General features: G+C 45.1%; 1 long non-coding RNA gene across 7 annotated transcripts in view; it reads left to right on the top strand.

Annotated features, from left to right (window-relative positions):
- Window positions 1–21,680, top strand: part of LOC113259955 (uncharacterized) — a 242,226-nt gene that overhangs the window by 55,576 nt on the left and 164,970 nt on the right. For all 7 annotated transcript variants that reach the window (XR_008960880.1, XR_008960876.1, XR_006410227.3 and 4 more), the window contains one exon: window positions 25–88. This is a non-coding gene — a long non-coding RNA (uncharacterized LOC113259955). The remainder of the gene's footprint in view (window positions 1–24; window positions 89–21,680) is intronic.

The following is a 21,680-nucleotide window of genomic DNA, read 5'->3' on the forward strand; positions in this document are numbered from 1 at the left end:
TGTTATTTCTTGTGTTTCTGACAGGGTATGTACTGTTCTCTCCATTTTATACATGAGGAAACAGAGGCACAGAGAAGCTCATCAACTGGTAAGAGGTTGAACTTGTTGTTCAATACTGCTTTCTTTGAAATGATCCCCCTTGTGTCCCTTGCAGAACATTCTCCATATCCATGCTCTTTTTAAACATGGAGCAAGTCATGTCCTGCACCTCTTTAAAACCCGTCAACGGCTCCATGTTTTCTCCTTTCTCTTAGAATAAAACCCAGATTCCTTTAAGGGATTGCGTGGAGGCCCTACATGTCTCTGCCTTACCTAGTGTCCTCTTTCTCACCAGCATCATACTCAACAGTCTTTCTTTTGGTTCTGGGATATTTCTGCCTTGTCCCACCTCAGGGCCCTTGAATTTACTTTGTCCAGACAAGTGGTTCTCTCCTGGGTTATTCTCTCTCCTTCCTCTCACCATCTCTCTTCCCAGGGACATTTGGCCACATCTGGAGATGCTTTTGGTTGTCGCAGTTGGGACAGGGGGAGGGGCTGCTGGCATCCAGTGGGAAAGAGGCTGGGACGCTGCTAAACGTCCTACAATGTACCGGAGCCTCCCCCAGCAAAGAATTCTTTGGCCTCAAATGTCAGCAACTGATGAACCCTATCTTCACATGCTTCATTCACTTTCAGTTGTAGATAGTGGTGGGAAATGTCTCCCTGACTCTTCTCTTTTTTTTTTTTTTTTTTAAGATTTTATTTTTATTTATCCGACAGAGATAGAGACACCCAGCAAGAGAGGGAACATAAGCAGGGGGAGTGGGAGAGGAAGAAGCAGGCTCATAGCGGAGGAGCCTGATGTGGGGCTCGATCCCATAATGCCGGGATCACGCCCTGAGCCGAAGGCAGACGCTTAACCGCTGTGCCACCCCGGCGCCCCAGCCTGACTCTTCTCTTTAAAGGAGAGCTAGCCTCATGCTCCACCCAAATGATCTCTGGTCAGTTTCCGAATTATTAGTCCTTTTTCTTTAATTTTCTTCTTCTGGCTTCCTGGGTTTCAATGCTTTAGGCCACTGTTTCTAATCTTCTTCTTTTTGGAAAATACCTTAGTGAGATATTCTCGTTTTTTTTTTTTTTTAAAGATTTTATTTATTTATTCGACAGAGATAGAGACAGCCAGCGAGAGAGGGAACACAAGCAGGGGGAGTGGGAGAGGAAGAAGCAGGCTCACAGTGGAGGAGCCTGATGTGGGGCTCGATCCCATAACGCTGGGATCACGCCCTGAGCCGAAGGCAGCCGCCTAACCGCTGTGCCACCCAGGCGCCCCGATATTCTCGGTTTTTTAATTTGGGTCATATATGGTCTTTAAAATTTATTCTGTATTTTTGGTGCTACTGTTATTGGAGTCTAGTTTTACGTTATGCTTTGTGAACTCTTTGTGTTATCACGCACATAGGTACTAGTGTTTGAGAAGCGCATTTATTGGGTTGGAAAGACCTTGCCAATCAATGTCGAGTGAATCCAATGTTTTCAAAATGCTATATAGTTTTGTGCTGTTTAATACAGTACAATAGCAGGTGGTTATTTAAATACATTTAAATTTAAACTAATTAAAATTAAATAGAATTAGAAATTCAGTTCCTCACTCAAGCTAGCTGTATTTCAAGTTCTCGATAGCCAGTTGTGGCTCATGGCTACCATGTTGGATGGTGATAATATAAAACATTTCCATCATTGCAGAAATTTCTGTTGGACTGTGTTGTTCCAGAATTTGGTCCTATTTTAAGATACAGTATATGTGCCACACATATGTTCATATAGATGTAGATACCAAATTTATAGGTTTTCTGTTATAATATGGTTTTTAAAACTTCGTTTTCTTTTTGTACAGTGTACCTTTACTAACTATAGGATACACTAAGTTATTAAATGTTAAAAACTACCACATTCTTTGGCGAAATCTCTACTTGGCTGCATTTGAAAAAATATACTGCTTCATAAATATCTATTTATTTAAAAAGCTCCTTCCACATCCAAGGGAAAGTGACGTAGTCTTAACATTTTTCTTCATGATGGGAGGAGGGTCTAATTTCATAAGTGAAACCCTGGGAGTACAAGAGAAAGAAAGAGTACTGGAAAAGTAATGCCAGGTCCTCTGTCTTATCTCCCGAAATGCGCGTTCAAGACACCTGCGCTTACCTTTGCCCACTCAGAAAGCAAAGGACAAAGCAACGCTTCCAGAAGCGGAAGTGGCTAAGGATTATGGGGATGAGGCACGCTCAGTTACTAGGGTGCTCCTGAGATTTCCCCATGATGGACTCTGGCTGCCACCTAGTATCCACCTTCTTAGCAGACACTGTGGGGCCATGGGTCTCCGCCTGCTAAGTAATGCACCCTCTCAGGGTCCCCGAAGCCCAGGGGTCGGGAGGCTGCTGGAGTGTCAGGGAGAAGGGCGGGGGTCTTGTCTGTGCCACCTGAGGCTGAGACAGGCGCCTCAGGAAGCCCCTTACTCTCAAAGGGAGCGCCCCGCGTATTTGTGTGTCTGAGCGTTCTGGGTTGGAGCCAGTGAGAGGCCGAGGATGGCAGGTCGCCCTTGTGATTCAGTCTGCGGTCCCTTGCTTCACCGATGATGGATGGTGCGGGGCTGAAATGCAGGGCTGGGCTTAGGGCTGGGTGGACCAAGGTGAGGTGAGTGAGGCACTTATGAGGAGTGCGGTATTTAAGAGGATGGCAAAAAACTCAGTAGCCAAGATAAATATCATTTTAATGGCAGTATTTAAAAAAACAAAACAATGGGGCGCCTGGGTGGCACAGCGGTTAAGCGTCTGCCTTCGGCTCAGGGCGTGATCCCGGTGTTCTGGGATCGAGCCCCACATCAGGCTCCTCTGCTATGAGCCTGCTTCTTCCTCTCCCACTCCCCCTGCTTGTGTTCCCTCTCTCGCTGGCTGTCTCTGTCTCTGTTGAATAAATAAATAAAATATTTAAAAAAAAAAAAAACAAATGCAAAAAATGCCACGATGAACAAAATATCAGTCTTTGAAACAAAGGCAGGATCTGACCCTGCATTTGCACGATTCACCTTACTTGCCTCAACCTCACCTTGGCCCTGTCACCAAACAGAAGTTGCTGTCACCATCTTAAATGTGGCAAGAATTTCCCTTTTTGAGGAGTACAAAACAAAGCTTCCTGTTACTTTTATAAAATGCATGGAGGTCACAGCACACGTCATCAGGATATAGGTGGCTGGATTTTCACAAGTTCACACACAAGCGCAACCAGAACCCAGCCCCCCGCAACCCCCCAAAGCTGCCCTTGTGCTCCTTCCAGGCACCACCCCCACCTCAAGGTGAGGCTAACCCCTAGCCTGACACCTTCTTCTTCATTTTCTTTCTTTTTTTAAAATTGAGTTGAAATTCACACAACATTAAATCAACCATTTTCAAGTGTTCAATTCAGTGGCATTTTATACGCTTACAGTGCTGTGTGAATGACCACCTCTCTTAAGTTCTAGAACATTTTCATCTCCCCAAAGGGGAAGTGTACCCATTAAACAGTCATTTCCTGTTCTCCCTACCCACAGCCTGTGGCTAACACCAATTTACTCTGTCTCGGGATTTACCTATTCAGGACACTGGAAAGAAATGGAATCATATGGCCGCATGTGACCTTCGGTGTCTGGCTTCTTTCAGTTAAGTGCAATGTGGTCAGGGCTTACCCATGTGGTAGCAGGTGCTGGTCCTTTAGTCCTTGTTATAGGTGAAGAACGCTCCGTTGTAGGGATACACATTTTGCTTGTCCAGTCATCTGTTGATAGGCATCTGAGTTGTTTCTACCTTTCGATTTTTGTGACTCGCGCTGCTCTGAGCATTCCTGTAGAAGTATTTGCCTGAATACCTGTTCTCAGCTCTTTTGGGTTTATTCCTAGGGGTAGAATTGCTGGATCATATGATAGCTTTGTGTTTAACTTTTTGGAGAACTGCAAACTGTTTTCCACAGAGGCTGCACCACTTTCCATTCCCACCTGGAACGTACAAAGTTTCCAGTTTCTCCATGTCCTAGCTAACACTTACTTTCTGTTTTTTTTTTTTTTTTTTTTTAATTATGGCCGTCCTAAGGGTGTGAAGTGGTATCTCATTGTGCTTTTTTTTTTTTTTTAAAGATTTTATTTATTTATGTGACAGAGACAGCCAGCGAGAGAGGGAACACAAGCAGGGGGAGTGGGAGAGGAAGAAGCAGGCTCCCAGAGGAGGAGCCCGATGTGGGGCTCATTGTGCTTTTGATTTGCATTTCCCTAAGGACTAGTTAGGTTGAGCATCTTTTTATATGCTTATTGGCCATTTGTAGATCTTCTTTGAAGAAATGTCTATTCAAGTCCATTGCTTAGGGTTGTTTGTCTTGTTGTCTATTGAGTTCTTTATTTGTTCTGGGTGTTAGACCTTTTAAAGATGTATGGTTTGCAAGTACTTTCTACCATTCTATAGGTTACCTTTTCACTTTTTGGAAGATATCATTTAATGCATGAAGGTTTTTAATTTTGATGAATTCCAATTTACCTAACTTTTCTTTGGTTATGTATACTTTTGGTATTGTATCTAAGAATCCATTGCCAAATCCAGGGTTCATGAAGATTTAACCGTATGGTATCTTGTAAAAGTTTTATAGTTAGGTTATATTTAGGTTGATCCATTTTGAATTAATTTTTGTGTATGGTATGGTGTAGGGATCAAACCTTGTTCTTTTGCATGTGGTTATCTAGTTGCCCCAGACCATATGTTGAAGAGAATATTTTCCCCCATTGACTAGTCTTGGCACCCCTGTTGAAAATTAATTGGCCACAGATGTATGGGTTTATTTCTGGACTCTCAGTTCTATTCCATAGGCCAGTATGTCTGTCTTTATGCCAGCACCCCACTGTATTTTTACTGTTGCTTTGTTTAAGTGTTGAAATCAGGAAATGTGAGTCTCTTAGCCCTCCTTTTATTCATTTTGACTAGTTTTACAATTTATGTAAATGGAATCATATAACATGTACTCATAATATGTTTGTTTTTTTCTACTTAATATGATGTTTGAAAGCTACCTTTTTAGGTTGAGTTAAAAACACTTTGGGGGTACTGGCTGGCTCAGGGTGCTTGGTTAAGGGTCTTCTTTGGCTCAGGTCATGATCTCGGGGTCCTGGGATGGAGACCCACATGGGGCTCCCTGCTCAGTGGGGAGTCTGCCTCTCCCTCTGCCTCTCCCCACTCTGCTTGTGCTCTCTCTCAAATAAATAAATGAAATCTTAAAAAAAAAACCCTTTGAATAAATAACACATTGAAATGACTTAAAGCATTCAAATAGGATGACAAGATTAAAGTGAAAAGCCTGGCTGTCTCCCAGTCCAGTTCTCTGCCTCCCTTCCCCAGAGACAGACGCCCAGCGTTACCAGTCTACTGAGCACTTATTTTAGGCATAAAGAGGTCTCGGGTTATATACCTTACCCCACCCCTCCACAGAGAAGATAGCACACACTACGTACAGAAGATAACACTTTGTTAGACTGAACTTTCTAGTTCTTTCCTTGGCTTATCTTCTCTCCACCCGCATTATCATTTTTTTTAAAAGATTTTATTTATTTATTTGATAGAGAGAGAGAGACAGCCAGCGAGAGAGGGAACACAAGCAGGGGGAGTGGGAGAGGAAGAAGCAGGCTCCCAGAGGAGGAGCCTGATGTGGGGCTTGATCCCATAACACCGGGATCATGCCCTGAGCCGAAGGCAGACGCTTAACGACTGAGCCACCCAGGTGCCCCTCCACCCGCATTATCATTATTCAATTTATTTTTGAAAGAGTCCAGGGCTGTTACTTTATAGACTCTTAACTCCATTTTTCTGGTGCTTCCTCATAATTAGAGCAGCGAATGCACTTTGGGCAGTAATACCAAAGAAGTGATGCGGTGCCAAGCTCAGCCTATCACATCAGGAAGCAGATCATGTCAGTTTGCACTATTGCTGGTGAAATAATTTTTGATCACTTGGTTAAGGTGGAGCCTGCCAGGTTTCTCTATTGCAGAATTATAAGGATGTTTTTGCAGTTAATACGTCATCTTTGGGGAGATTCTTTGGGGCAATGTATATCTTTTTACTCATCAAACATGTTAAAGGATGTTAAAGGTTTTAACATTCACCTATGATTTTTGCCTGATCAGTGATTACCATGATGATCGGAAAATGGTGTGTATGAATTTTGTTTGCATTGCCCTTGAACTATGCCCAGCTCAAGAGTCAGGCTAGGTCGATAGTGCCGTGAGGTGCCTCGTGCGGTGGTTCTACATGTCTGTGGCCCCCAGAGTCCTGCCTACAGTCTCCAGAAGGTTCAGCTTGTAGTCTAGGGGAAGGGTGAAGACCCAAGAAGAGAGAGAGAGTGGGGCCCAGAGTGACAATATCAGATACACTGAACTTGCCTTCTACTTCTGGCTCCAGAGAAATCCAATGGCCATTGGTAAGGTTGTATAGCCTCTGTGCCTTGAACCCTCTCATCTCAGAGATCATGTTCCTGGTCTTATCTTTGTTCTAAGGCCTCATCAGGTTTTTTGTTTTTGTTTTTTTAATCTGGACAGGGTAAGTAAATCTTCAGTTTTGAAACCAAATTTGGACTCTCTGTTCTGGAACCCCAATTTCTTAAGCAAGTCATCCTCTGAAATGAATCCTAGAGTTAAGGGTTGTTCTTAAATGACTGGATGAGGGTATGTCATTGGGAGTTGAGAGAAGGTGTAGCTGGTATGACACCAGCTTGCTCCTCTACCTTGAATCTTCTCCTCAGGATGATCTTGTCATGGCCTCGGCTTGTTTCTGATTCCTCTGCAGAATCTGGTCTTCTCTGAAGTAGGTGTCTAGCTCTTTGATCCTGAAATCAAATTTGGATATTAGACTTTTCGGTGTTGCTTTCTAAAGCAAGTTTTTGTTTGGAAGCATAACCGAAGTAACATTTTTGGTTGAATGCATGGGTGAGAATTTTTAATGGATTCTCTGTGAACTTGGTGCAACTGTGCCTGCCATATGTAGCCACAGTCTTGTTTGGAGACTTGTCTCAGGAGGAGAGTCCTGGAGTCCATCCTACAAGGCAACTAGATAGAATGATCTTGTGAAAATGCAAATCTCACTAGTCCTGTGCCCTACCAAAGATCCTTAGATAGCTACCCAATGCCTACAGCATCCCCAACTTTATGCCACCACCCCCTGGGATCTGTGCGTCCATGCAACACTCCCTAAATATTGTCATTTTGATCTTTATTTAGCATGAAAAATATGAGATGTGAATAATTTATTTGAGGCCAATGTAGCTAATGTTGCAAACAAAGCCTTGTTGGATTCATCATAGTTTTTGTACCTGTGGATTCTAAAGATGTAATTTCTATGTCAGTGGGATCTTCAGAATATTTTGACATTAAAAGAGGACAGTGGAGGGGCGCCTGGGTGGCTCAGTCGTTAAGCGTCTGCCTTCGGCTCAGGGCGTGGTCCCGGAGTCCTGGGATCGAGCCCCACATCAGGCTCCCCCGCTGGGAGCCCGCTTCTTCCTCTCCCACTCCCCCTGCTTGTGTTCCCTCTCTCGCTGTGTCTCTCTCTGTCAAATAAATAAATAAAATCTTAAAAAAAAAAAAAAGAGGACAATGGAATATTACTCAGTGATTAAAAGAATTGATAATCAAGCCAAGAAAAGACATGGAGGAACCTTATATGAATATTACTAAGTGAAAGAAGCCAATCTAAAAAGGCAACGTAGTGTATAATCCCAACTCTATGACATTCCTGAAAAGGCAAAACTATGGAGACAGTAAAAAGATTGGCCGTTTCCATGGGCTGATGAATAGGATTTTAGGGCAGTGAAACTATTATTTGATACTATAGTGGTGGGTACGTGTCATTGTACATCCGTCAAAACCCATAGAGTGTACACAGGAGTAAAACCTAACGTAAGCTATAGACTTTAGGTGCTTATGATGTGCCAACGTGGGTTTATCCATTGTAACGAATGTGCTACTCTGGTGAGAGATGTTGATAATGAGGGAGGCCGTGAGTGTGTAGATGTGGGCAGGGGGTATATGGAAATCTCTGTCTTCTCAACTTTGCTCCAACCCAAAACTGCTCTAAAGAATGAAGTCTATTAAAAAAAAAAAAAGGATTCTTACGTTAAAAAAATATTGGGAATCCCCTAGACTTCTGCGTAAAAATCCAAATTCCTTCACCTGCTGGGCCCTCCACAGTTAGGCTTATGCACCTTTCTGGCCTCCTCTCCCAGCCCACTCCCTGCTTTCAGCAGGGTAGGCTGTGTTCCCGCCACATGGCTTCTCTTGCTGGCCGCCCTCTTCCTTGCTTGGTGCCTTCATCACTCCCTCTCGTACAGGGCTTGTCCTTCTCCTCCGTCTCTGCCTACAAGTCCTTGGGCTCAGCTCAAATGTCTTACCCACGGTGAGCCTTCCTCTGTGCATTCAGTTCCAGGCAGAACTGTCACCCCCAGCACTTCACCACTGCACTTCTAGAACAATGTGTGTGGCAGATGCAATGCCATTAGAAGTCTAGTGTAGTCACTGATCTATGATTTATGCTTCTTTTTTTCTAACCAGACTGTTCTTTTATTTAAAGGATCAACATGGCAGGGAGTATGTGATGGTTAATTTCATGTGGCAATTTCACTGGGCCCCGGGATGCTCCAGTAGCTGGTTAAACAAGATTTCTAGGTGCGTCTGTGCTGTTGTTTCTGGAAGAGATTAGCTTTTGTTGGTGAGCTCAGGAAAGCAGATGGCCCTCCCACAAGTGGGTGCCATTATAACAGATCTGAAAATGTGCAAGTGGCTTTGCAGCTGGAAGGGTTTTGAAGTGCATATGCTCGAAGAGGCCCGTATTGTTGCCACAGGGCTCTAAGGAGAGGTTCTGGAGAGAGCTCTGGAAGAAAAGAGGAGAGCGCCAAGAGAAAATATCCGTCTTTTTTTTTTTTTTTTTTTAAGATTTATGTATTTATTTGAGGGGTGCCTGGGTGGCTCAGTCGGTTTAAGCATGTATGTGCCCTTGGCTCAGGTCACGGTCTGGGGGTCCTGAGATCGAGCCCCGTATCAGGTTTCCTGCTCAGTAGGGAATTGCTTCTCCCTCTCCCTCTGCTCCTCCCCCCTGCTTGTGCTCGCTCTCTCTCTCTCTCTCAAATAAATAAATAAAATCTTAAAAAAAAGATTTATTTGAGAGAGGGAGAGAGAGAGTGAGTGAGTGGGGGGAGGGGAAGAGGGAGAGGGTGGGGAGGAGGGAGAGGCTCTTAAGCAGACTCTGCACTGAGTGAGGAGCCTGACACGGGGCTCGATCCCAGGATCCTAAGGTCATGACCTGAGCCAAAATCAAGAGTCAGACAGTTACCTGACTGAGCCACCCGGTACCCGGAAAATGTCCATCTTTTTAGAGAATACACAAACGATCAAGCACAGATTGTTGGTAGAAATATGAATGGTAAAGGCCATTCTGATGAGGCCTCAGTTGGGAATGAGGGACGTGTTATGTGACAATGGGGAAAAGGCCATTCTCGTTATAAACTGGCAGAGAACTTAGCTGACTTGTATTTGTGTTCTAGTGTTTTCTAGAATGTAGGACTTGGGTGCAATGAAATTGCAATGAAATTGGATGTTTGAGGAGATTTCTTAACAAAGGAGTTGCTTGGTTCCTCCCGACTGCTTCTAGTAAAGTGCAAGAAGAGAGACATGAATTGAAGATGAGTCTGAAATTGCTAAGCAAAAAGGAACCAAAGCAAGGATTTGAAAGATTCTGTCTGTACTGTGAAAAAAGAAAAAGTGTGTTTGGAAGAGAGCACTAAGGCTGTGGCAGACTGACCCGTTGATAAGGAGAGTAGTGTGATTGTGAAGCAGGCATTTAATGAGCCACCTCAACAGCAAACAGGAACGGAGATGAGATTATACCAGCAGAAACACTGTCAGCCGGGAAGAAGAATCCTGAAGGCGACTTCAGAGTCGTCAGGGCCACTGCCTAGCTTTCTACAGGGCTGAGAGCCCTCTGGCAGAGCTCTGGGGGTGTGATCCCCAGTTGGCAGGGGGCCTCGGGATAGGTGGCACCTCACCAAACTGTGGGGGTGACACCCTCTCCCTCCCCTGCCGTGGCCCTGGAAGGCAGAGCATCTAGCCAAAGAGGATTGCTTTCCAGCCTTAAGATCTCATGGAGTTTGTCCTGTGGGTTTTGGACTTGCTTGAGACCTGCCACCCTTTCCTTCTTGCCTGCTCCTCCCTTTTGGAAAGGGAGTGTCTGTCCCGTGCCGCCCCACCACTGTCTTTGGGAAGCTCATCGCTTGCCTGGGTTCACAGGATCACCGCTGGAGAGCGGTCCGCCTCGGGAGGGAGCTTACCGCCAGTCTCACCCACATCTGACCGAGGTGACAGATGAGACAGTGGACTCCTCCAAAGAGCTGACGCTGGAATGAATGAGTTTGGGGGTTGCTGGGAGGAAATGAATGCATTTTGTTTGTGAAAAGGACATGCATTTGTGGGGTCAGGGGTAGAGGGCTACACGCTGAATATTTGTGTCCTCAGAAACTTAATCTCCAGTTGTGACCGTGTTAGGAGGTGGTTACGTCATAAGGGGGGAGCCCTCTCTTTTCAGTGCCCTTCTGTGAAGAGATAGGAGAACTTGCTTCCTCTCTGCCCTTCTGCCATGTGACTTTGCAGTGAGAAGCAGACACACAGCTGAGTTGTGGCCCTGATTTAAGAGATGGAGACCTGGAGGCCCAGCTGGTCTAGGTTTGCTTCCTGGCTCAGGACCATGCCAGAGGCGATGAGGGAACAGAGGTTTGGTTCCTGCATGACTTTCTTCTGTTCCATCCAGCTGCTTCCTTCCAGCTGGGCCGGACCTCTTTTCCCAGCACTTGGCATGCCCTCGGGAAGCCAGGTCAAGGGGTGGTGGTGGTGGGGAGCTTAGGCCACTGCAGCTCATATGTCCCTCTCAGACCCAAAGACAAATGCTTTCTTTCCTCTAGGGAAGCCCCTTTTCCCCTGTCTCCTCCAGCAACTCTTGGTCCTGTGTAACTCTGGGCAAGGTCTGTCATCCCTCTGGCCTCATATCATCCTCTGTGAAATGGGCTAAGGTCTCATCTGCCCACCTGAGTGAAAGCATCCAGGGGAGCCTGGGTTAATATGTTGAGGCTACACTCCAGGGCCGCCCACACGCTGTGTCCTCTGAGAATAAGCCACCTGCCTAAGCTATTTTCAGCCACAGCTGTAGTTGAATAAATCATGATCAGGAAGAGGATGGCACTGTGAGCTGGGAGCCTGCTCTCGGGAGGGCTGGGGGCGAGGCCAGCCCTCCTGCCTGCACTGCTCCCAGCCACACGTTCCTCCTCCCCCTGGAGCCAGCCCAGCTTCTCTTCTGCAGGAGACTTTCCCCAAGTGACTCCACCTGCCTCCACTCTGAGCGACTTGACCAAATCCCCATTCCACTCACTTAAAAATCCCCACCGGTTGAGTCCCTGCCTGGGGTGTGGTGGGGTGCAGGATGGGGGTGTGTGTGAAAAGAAGTGTTTCTTCACCTCCAGCTGGTCATCCTCTGTGGGTATTTGAAGGCCAGAGCACAGCCACACAAAGGAAAGCAGAGGATGTGTGATAAGATGAATGCCAGATGGAGCGCAGAAGAGGGAAGCAGCACATGACGTTGGGAAGATGGAGAAGCTAGCGATGGGAGGAGGTGCTGGTCCGGGCTTTTCCCTGTGTATCTTCTTTCCTTCCCATTTTCCTTTCCTCCTCTGATCTTTCAAGCATGCTCTTCTGTGTCAGATACTCTGCTAGGAGCCAGGGGATGCAGATGTGCTGATTTTTTTTTTTTAAGATTTTATTTATTTATTCATTTGACAGAGAGAGAGACAGCCAGCGAGAGAGGGAATACAAGCAGGGGGAGTGGGAGAGGAAGAAGCAGGCCCATAGCAGAAGAGCCTGATGTGGGGCTCGATCCCATAACGTCGGGATCACGCCCTGAGCCGAAGGCAGACGCTTAACCGCTGTGCCACCCAGGCATCCCTGATTTTTTCTTTTTAAAGATTTTATTTATTTATGAGAGAGAGAGAGAGAGAGAGAGGAGGGGCAGAGGCAGAGGGAGAAGCAGACTCCCCGATGAGCAGGGAGCCTGATGCGGGGCTTGATCCCAGGACCCTGAGGTCATGGCAGATGCTTAAATGACTGAGCCACTCAGGCACCCAGATGCACTGATTTTAGTTAATTAGCTCAGATATGCAAGAAATGATGTATTTATTTTTTCTAAGACAACTTAGACTCCTGGCCCCTATTCTGCTGGGTTGGTGGGAAGTGTACCTTTGTCTCTTGGAGCCTCCCGAGCCAAGGTAATGCCAAGGCCCAGGTCACATGTGGAGCCATGGCTGTGCCTGTTGGCAGCTGTCAGTCTGCTCTCCGTGCCGCTGAGGCTCTCTCAGGCCTGCTCTGCTGGGTCCCTGGGACTCAGGCCCAGTGTCCAGGAATCCCATGCCTGGTCATCTGCTGGGAGCTACTGGGGAGCAGCAGGATGCGGCTCTTCCCCTTCCTCCTCTCCTCCCCTCTCTAGCTCAGGGGAACCTCTTTTTAGTTCAGAAGACTCTCTCTCTGTGCTTCCAAGCATTTCTCCTCTCCCTCATGGACACCTAGCGTATTCACTCAGGGGGAAGAGAAGGCAGGAAGAAAAATGTATTAGTATGATGGGCTGGATTGTGTCCCCTCAAAATTCGTCTGTGGGAGTCTGAACCTTTAGTATATCAGAATGGCTTTAAAGAGGTAATTAAGTTAAAATGAAGTCTTCAGGGTGGGTCCGAATCCAGTATGACTGGTGTGCTCACAAGAAGAGACTTGGACCTACACGTGCACAAACAGAAGACCATGTGGAAACACCAAAAGAATATCACTGTCTCCAAGGCAAGGAGAGCGCCCTTTGAAGAAACCAGGCTTGCTGATGTTTGATCTTGGACTTCCAGCCGGCAGAACTGTGAGAAAATAGGGGCGCCTGGCGGCTCAGTCAGTTAAGCCTCCGTCTCTTGATCTTAGCTCAGGTGTTGATCTCAAGGTCAGGAGTTCAGGCCCTGCGTTGGGCTCCACCCTGGGCATGGAGCCTACTTTAAAAAAAACAAAACAAAACTGTGAGAAAGTAAGTTTTTGTTCTTTAAGCCACTCGGTAACATTTTGTAATGGCAGCCCCTAGCGAACTAACACAGTTAGGATATGTGTTTGGTCGCTTTAACAAAGGAACCCAAAATACAATGGTTTAAACAAGTTGGAAGTTAATTTTTATGTCCTGCAGCAGTTTGAACATGGGCTTCGTAGCTGACATGGGGCTGGGGATTCGCACTTCTGACTTTCTGCTCTCTCACCCCTTGGGATGTTGTTCTTATCTTCATGATCCCAGAGAGCTCCCCATTATGTCCCTAGGTCCACATCTGGCCAGCAGGAAGGGAAAAAGGGGAGGGGAGAGGAGTGTCCCCTTCCTTTTAAGGTCAAGAACCGGAAGGTGGAGACATCACTTTTTTTTTTAAAGTACACCTGATTTTTTTTTTTTTTAAGATTTTATTTATTTGAGAGAGAGAGCACGTGCGCACATGAGTGGAGGGGAGAGGGAGAAGCAGGCTCCCTGCTGAGCTGGGAGCCAGATGTGGGGCTCGATCCCAGGACCCTGGGATCATGACCTGAGCCAAAGACAGACACTTAACTGGATGAGCCACCCACGTGCCCGGAGACATCACTTCTGCTCACACGTTCATGCACTGAATTTGGTCCCGTGGCCACATGTAATCACAAGGGAGGTTGGCAAATGTCTTTGCTCTGGATGTCTGTGTGCACAGCTAAACCTTGAAGGTTCAGATACTACAGGAATAAGAGGATACTGACTACTGGGGGACGGCCAGCAGTCTCCGCCCTCCCAGAAGCAAGGAAGAACAGGAATTGTCAATCTACTAGAATAGAGGAAAGGGAAAGGGAAAATGGCAAGGATGATCTAAAAAATTAATGTCAAAAATTACCCACCACATGAAGAATAGTAAGACATGTGCAGAGCCCACCCTCAAGTTGCTCCCAAATGCTCACCATCTCTAGAGAACAGTCTTTAAAAATAAGCAATTATGACACAGCATGACAATATACAATGGCAATGAGGTGGATATTATTAGAGTTACAACCTGCACTGGGCATCACGGAGGACAAAAGAGAGAGCCAAGTAATAGGTGGGAAGGTGGAAAGTGAATTGATAGAATTCTTAGAACAGGATGTCCAATATTTAATTTTAAATCTATCTTACGTTCTATAACGTAATTCCTACATACCTTTAGTCAAATCTACTAACTGTATAAGGGCCTGTGTGTGGGAATGAGAGAATCACATCTGGGTCATTTTTGTGCAGGGCGGGAAGGACAGTTGCCCCTATTTGTTGAACACATCAGGTGAAGCGGGACTGAAGTGAAGGTGGCCAGAGAAACCACGACTGCGCATCCCCTGTAGAATTCCAGAGAGCCTGGGGTGGAGGTGGGAATGGGATGTCAGCCAATTTTGTTGAATTTCAAAGATCAAAGCCATGACTCGATTACAACCATCATGAGGGGAAACAATTTAAATATGCTTCTAGAGCATATTTCCCTCTGCCCAGGGGAGTCAAAGACAGTATGACAGAGAGGGGACACTTAGGATTGCCTTGGAGGAGGAGAAGAGAGGACTAACTATCTTAGTCGAGGGAAGAGGTTTGGTTAGGAGGCACCGGGAAGGCTCTAAGCAGAGGTCCCATGATTGCATCTGGCATTTCAGAATGTGATGGGGACTGGAATTTGCTCTCTGGATGTGAGCATCAATGCCTCTCCTCCTCTGCTCACTACAGATACTTGTGTCTTTTTTGGAGGAGCCCCTCCCCGGTCTGCCGTCCATTGGTGATGGCTGCCTCTGCCACCTTGGCTCCTGTGGTTGGGCTTGTGAAGCAAAACACTGCTGAGAGGGGGAGAGAGGAGGAAGAAAGAGACAGAGAAGACAGGATGGCGATGTGCGTTGGAAAGGGCTGGGATTCACTCCTGGAGGATGTTGGGGTGTGCAAGGAGGCCTTCTGAATAGTACCCCTCTCCCTTGCCTAAATCCTGGAACAGCAAAAGTGAAGACAGGGTGTCAGGCAGATGGAGATGAACTTTCACAGTATGAAGGGGCTGTTGTTGGAGATTGTGACTTTTTTTTTTAAGATTTATTTATTTATTTTAGAGAGAGAACATGTGCATGCACCCAAGTGGGGGAGGGGCAGAGCGGGAGAATCTTCAAGCAGACTCCCCGCTGAGTGCAGAGCCCAAGGTGGGGCTCGTTCTCACAACCCATGAGATCATGACCCATGAGATCATGACCTGAGCCAAAACCAAGAGTCGGACGCTTAACTGACTGAGCCACCCAGGCGTCCCAGAGATTGTGACTTCCTGTGTGGGCTTCATAATACTGAACTACAGCGGAAGACCTGTCCATTTCTGCACCCAGTCCCAGGCAGTGCTGGGCAGGTTCTTTGTAAAACTTCCAGCACAGAGGATGGAGTGAGAAATGCCCCTGTGAAGGCAGTTTGATTTGAGGAGAAAGGGAAGAGGAAACGTCAGGGTCACACATGCCAGGTTTGCCTTCTGAAATCACCAGTCAGACACGTTCGTCCATCTCTCTTGGGGTCGAGGGTGTGAGAGGGAGGAAGGGGGCCCGGAGGGTGGTGGTGTGGGACCCCTTTCACAAGGAAGGAGCATCGGGATGGGGAAGAGGCCTCACATTCCTTGGGTTTCTTTTATTGACACTTTGGGCTTAACCGTTAAGCCTTTGATAAGCCAAGAGGGGGTGTGTTTGTCCCCTCTGGAGAGTTGTTTCACAGTCTCACTCAGCTTTGTATTCCCAGCACTTAGCACCATGCCTGGAAAATGGTAGGCACTCAATACATATTTTTTGAAGGATAGAAGAGAGGAAGAAAGGCAGGCATTGCCTCAGACAAGGAGTGGAATCAGCACACCTCACCCTTGCCTCTTGGTTAACCTGCACCATATCTAATCCATGTAGTGATGTCTGGGAGAAGCTCATGTCTTTCTTCGGGATCGTGAGGGAGATGGAACACACCCTTTTCCTTTGTTACTTCCCCATGTCTTCCAAGGTGCAAACCAATTTAATAGATTGTGAGCATAATTTAAAAAATAAAATAGACTATAACAGTACAGGATAGAATGGCATTGAAAATATGAAAGCACGTTATAGGTAATAAGGTAGGGGTTGCGTTATGAAAATTGGTGTGTGTGTGTGTGTGTGGGTATTTGTACTGGTTTGTTAGGTAAATAGTATATTTTACTATGAATTACAGTAAAAAAATTTCAAAAAAAGTTGACTTCCTCCATTTAGCAAAACTGAATTGCAACTTCCCCCTCTTTTCCCGCAAGGAAGTAAATTCAAATATTGGGGTATATTTAATCGAGGGATGAGGAAAGAGGAGGGCAGTTTGGGCTCAAAATGAATAGCTTGTTTGTCAGCTCCTTGGGGCTTATGGCTCAAGAGCCTTAACTGAGTGGCATTGTTTTGCGGTAGTGAATGTCCAATGGGGGTGAAGTAAAACAGAGTACTTGGACTTGACCAACTGACCATCATTGTGTCTCCGCACGCCTGCGAAAGCAGGAAACCCGAGAGCACTGTGGAGGGCTTGATTTTCCATCTTCCCTGCGTATGGAACTGGTGCACGAAATCTTGCTGCTGGTTATCACGGCGAACTTTACAGTAATAATGGTATCAGCAGTACTAACAAGCCGTAAATGCGTTGAGTTCATTTCAGCTTTGAAAGCTTTTCCCACCTGTCTGTTCGTTTAATTCTACAACAACCCTGGGAGCAGTCAGTCAGGTAAGGTTATACCCACTTTATTTTAGAGGAAACAGGCACGGACCAGGCTCCCACAGTTCAGGAAGAATTGCTAACAGGGACTCAGATACTTGTACACCAGTGCTCATTGCAGCACTGCCAGTAACCAAAGGTACACACAGCTCAAGGGTCCAACAACAGATGAATGAATAAATGAAATGTAGTATATACATGCAATGGGATATTATTCCGCTACGAAAGGAGCTTTGATACATGTCGCAGTATGGATAAATCTTGAAAACATTATGCTAAGTGAAGGAAACAAGACACAAAAGGAAAAATATTGTATGATTCCATTTAGTATGAAATATCTAGGGATGACTGGGTGGCTCAGTAGGTTAAGTGTCCGACTCTTGGTTTTGGCTCAGGTCATGGTCTCAGGGTCAGGAGATCTAGCCCCGCGTTGGGCTCCGTGCTGAGTGTGGAGCCTGCTTGAGATTCTCTTTCCCTCTCCCTCTGCCCCCCTCAACCCCCCACTTATGCACGCTCTCTTTCTGCATACTCTCTCTCTCTAAAAAAAATGTATATTATATATATTATAAATATATTTATAATATACATTTATATATCCAAATAATATATATAATATATATCTAATTATATATATATTATTTAAATATATCTAAAAATATACATACATTATATATATTATATATTTGATACTTCTATCATAAATATATTTATATTATATAATATATAAGTATACAATATATAACATATAATATATAAATATATTATATGAAAAATATATAAAATATATAATATCTATCTATCAAGAAGAGGCAAATTCTTAGAGAAAGAAATTAGATTACCAGAGCCCAGAGGAGGGGGAAATGAGGAGTTATTACTTAATGGGTTCAGAGCTTCTGTTTGGGGTCATGAAAAAGTTTTGGAAATAGTGGTGATGGATGTATAACTTTGGGACTGTAATTAATGCCCCTGAATTATACACTTAAAATGGTTAAAATGGCAAATTTTATGTTATATGTATTTTTACCACAATAAAAATATATTTAAAAAATTTATCAGAGGCATAAATGTAAAGCCTCAATCTGTAAAACTTGAAGAAGAAAACTAAGAACATTTTTTTTGTCCTTGTGGTTATGCAAATATTTCTTAGATACGACACCAAAAGTGTGATCCATCAAAGAAAAAAAAATGGACTTCATCAAAATTAAAAACTTCTGCTCTTCAAAGGAAAATGCTAATAATGTCCATCCACTGATGACACAGTGATAGACGCATACAATTAAATATTCTTTGGTAATAAGAAGGAACGACATACTGGTGCATGTCCCAACACGGAAAACCCTTGAAAGCATTATGCACCATGAAAGAAGCCAGTCACAAACGGCACGTATTGACTAATTCCCTTTCTGCTAAATACAAATAGGCCAATTTATTTGGATTAGTGGTTGCTTAGGGTTTGGGGGAAGAAAGGGGAAATGGGATTTACCACTAATGACTATGGGTTTTCTCGTACAAGGGGCAAAAATGCTCTGAGATTGTGGTTATGGCTTCAGTACATACTGAAACATACTGAATTGTATACTGTAAATGAGTGAATTGGATATGTGAATTATACCTCAATAAAGTTGTTTAAAATAAGAATGCTTAGGAGATGAGAAGTTAAGCCACAGACCGGGAGACAATATCTGCAAATCACTTATCTGATAAAGAACTTGTATCTAGAATCTAAAACTCTCAAACACAGTAACAAGAAAAGAAATAGCCCAATTAAAAAAATGGGCAAAAGATTTGAACAGTTGCTTCCCCGAAGAAGATATATAGATAACAAACATAAGATGCTTGATATAATGAATCATTGGGTAGGTGCAAGCTAAAACCGCAGTGGGATACCATGCAAACCTATTAGAGTAGCAAGAAAACTGAACAAAGCCCCAAGCGCTGGTAAGGATGGAGAGCAATGGAAACTTATGTATTGGTGATGAGAGTGCAAAATGGCAGAGCTGCTTTGGAAAACAATTCGGCAGTTTTACAAAGTTCAGTGTACACTCACCATATAATGTAAGTGGAGGCAGGTTCCCTCTCGGCTGCCTCTGCACTGGTAGTGGTACCTGTGTGCCCCAGAGCTCAGAGAGCTCCCTCTTCCTGCTGGTACCACACTCTAAACCAAGCTTACCAGAAATCTCTCCACATCACCCTAGAGGTTTCCTTTTCTTTTACCAATAGACAATTCTTTAGAGCAGTTTTAGGTTCATAGCAAAATTGAGCAGGAGGAGGAGAGATTTCCCATACACCTCCTGCTTCCCACTCCCACACGCACAGCCTCTCCCATTATCAACATCCCCCACCAGAGTGGTACGTGTGTTATAATCGGTGAACTACATTGACACGTCATTGTCACCCAGAGCCTGTAGTTCGCATTAAGGTTCACTTTCGGTGGTGCATATCCAATGGTTTTTGGCAAGTGCAATGACATGTATCCACCATTATAGTCTTGTGCATAATAGTTCCACTGCCCTAACAGTGGTCTGTGCTGTCTATTCACCCCCTATCCTTGCCCACACAACCACTAATATTTTTACTGTCTTTTCGTAGTTTTGCTTTTGACCTTAGATGGGCATATAGTTGGGATTATTCTGCTTGTAGCCTTTTTAGACTGGCCTCTTTCACTTAGCGGTGTGCATCTATGTGTCCTCCGTGTCCTTTCATGGCTTGATAGCTTATTTCTTTTTAGTGTTGAATAATATTCCATTGCCTGAATGTACCAAAACTTATTCATTCGTGTACTGGTGGACATCTTGGATGCTTCCAAATTTTGGCAATTATGAATAAAGCTTCTGTAAACATCCATGTGCTCGTTTTGGTGTGAACACAAGTTTTCAACTCCTTTGGGTAAATACCAAGGAGCGTGATTGCTGGATCTTACGGTAAGAATATGTTTTGTTTCTTAAGAAACTGCCGAACTGTCTTACATAGTGGCTGCACCATTTTGCATTCCCACTAGAGTGTCTGAGAGTTCCTGTTGCTCCACGTCCTTCCCAGAATTTGGCATTGTCAGCATTCCGGACTTTGGCCATTCTAGTAGGAGTGTAGTGGTATCTCGTTGTTTTAATGTGCATTTCCCTGATGACATAGATGTGGAGCATCTTCTCCTATGTTTATTTGCTGTCTGCACATCTTAGGTGAGATGTCTGTTAAGGCCATTATCTAATTGGGTTATTTGTTTTTGTATTGTTGCATTTTAGGAGTTCTTTACATATTTTGGATAATGGCCCTTTATCAGATGTGTTTTTGGCAAATATTTTCCCCCCATCTATGGCTTGTCTCTCATTCTCTTGAAATCGTCTTTTGCGGAGCGGATGCTTTTTAATTTTAATGAAGTCCAGCTTTCAGTTATTTCTTTCATGGATCATGCCTTTGGTGTTGTGTCTAAAAAGTCATTGCCATACCCAACACCCACTGGTTTCTTCAGATGACCTTCCATTATTTCCTACCTTGTGGGAATAACTTGTGATTGTCTAGGCAGCATTGGATTCTTGGTTTCTCTTCCTTCTTGAGCTTACCCTGGTTGGTTCTGAAGTCAACAGAAAGGGTGTGAATCTCATTAAAGTCATGATAGAACCACAACATACCACCTGTGTAAATAGTCCAACGGAGCTGGTTTCCCCAGCGTGGAGCAGATCACTTATTCTTCAGCTGAGCACCAGACAAGGTAATTGGCCTATATCTGAAAGACGTTTACTTTTAAGCATCACAGTCATGCTTAGCTCAGCAGGATACCCAGACTATGAGAGGCACACAAAGGGAGCAGATTCAGGTCTCTGGTCTCACAGACTCCCTGTGGGGCAAACACTCACTGGGTGGGACGGAGAACATAATTGCCCGTACTACTTAATTTGGCACTTTGCCCTCTGGTGGAGCTCAGAGATTTGAATTTATGTAAGTTAAGTGCTTACATGATGGACTCTCTTGTATTTACCTTTGGAGTTTCTGGCTATGACAATACACCAGTTTCTTCTCTGACTTGTATAAAGCTCTCCAAAGGAACATGGCAAGAATGTCTCTGAGGAGCTTTGTACACAGATCACTAGGTACAGGTACCTGGTGAGGGTCCAGGTCGGAAGCTGGACCAGGATGTGAATGCAATACCAGGGACTATGTCAGCATACTCTCAAGACACGTGAGAGACCCTGGGTGGGTGGAAATGGGATGCATGGAGAAGTCAGAGAGGAAAGGAAAGAGCCAGGGAGAGGCTGTGTCCAGATCACCAAGAGAGGAAAATGGGAGGGACAGTTCCTGGGTTTGGCGACCAGGAGGTCACTGGTGAACACAGCGGGGGCAGTTTTAGGATATTGGTGTGGGCCAAAGACTGCAGAGTGGGAGCAAGTCAGTGGGAGCTGTGAACAGGTCATTTCCTGGAGAGGTTAGGTTAAGAAGGAGAGCAGAGTGGTAAGGGACAGCAGTGACAAGCAAAGGAGAGGGAAGACCCGTGTCCTCCTCTGCTTGGGACCCTGACAGGACCCTACTTAACACTGAAGGAATGAATGAATAAAACATCCAAAGGTCTGATAGTGAAGGGAAAGAGCCAGTGGAAAATATTAAAGATGGGACAAGAGGGTAAAGCAGGCAAGGGGCGGCGTTTCAGAAGACAAACTGTGGGAGTTACAGTCTTGTCCAGTGTCTGGGTCTCTAGAGCTGGGAGGTCCCAGGTGGGGCTGGACAGGAAAGTGGGAGACTGAGCTGCAATCAAGGAAGACTGCCTGTGAGCTGGAGCTGAGGAGGTATCAGGGGTTCAGTGTGGCTGATCAGGGGCTGAAGAGGGGTTGGGGTACCCGGGGAGCCCAT

Source organism: Ursus arctos, unplaced genomic scaffold (assembly GCF_023065955.2).
Source record: "Ursus arctos isolate Adak ecotype North America unplaced genomic scaffold, UrsArc2.0 scaffold_22, whole genome shotgun sequence".
Classification (NCBI taxonomy): Eukaryota; Metazoa; Chordata; class Mammalia; order Carnivora; family Ursidae; genus Ursus; species Ursus arctos.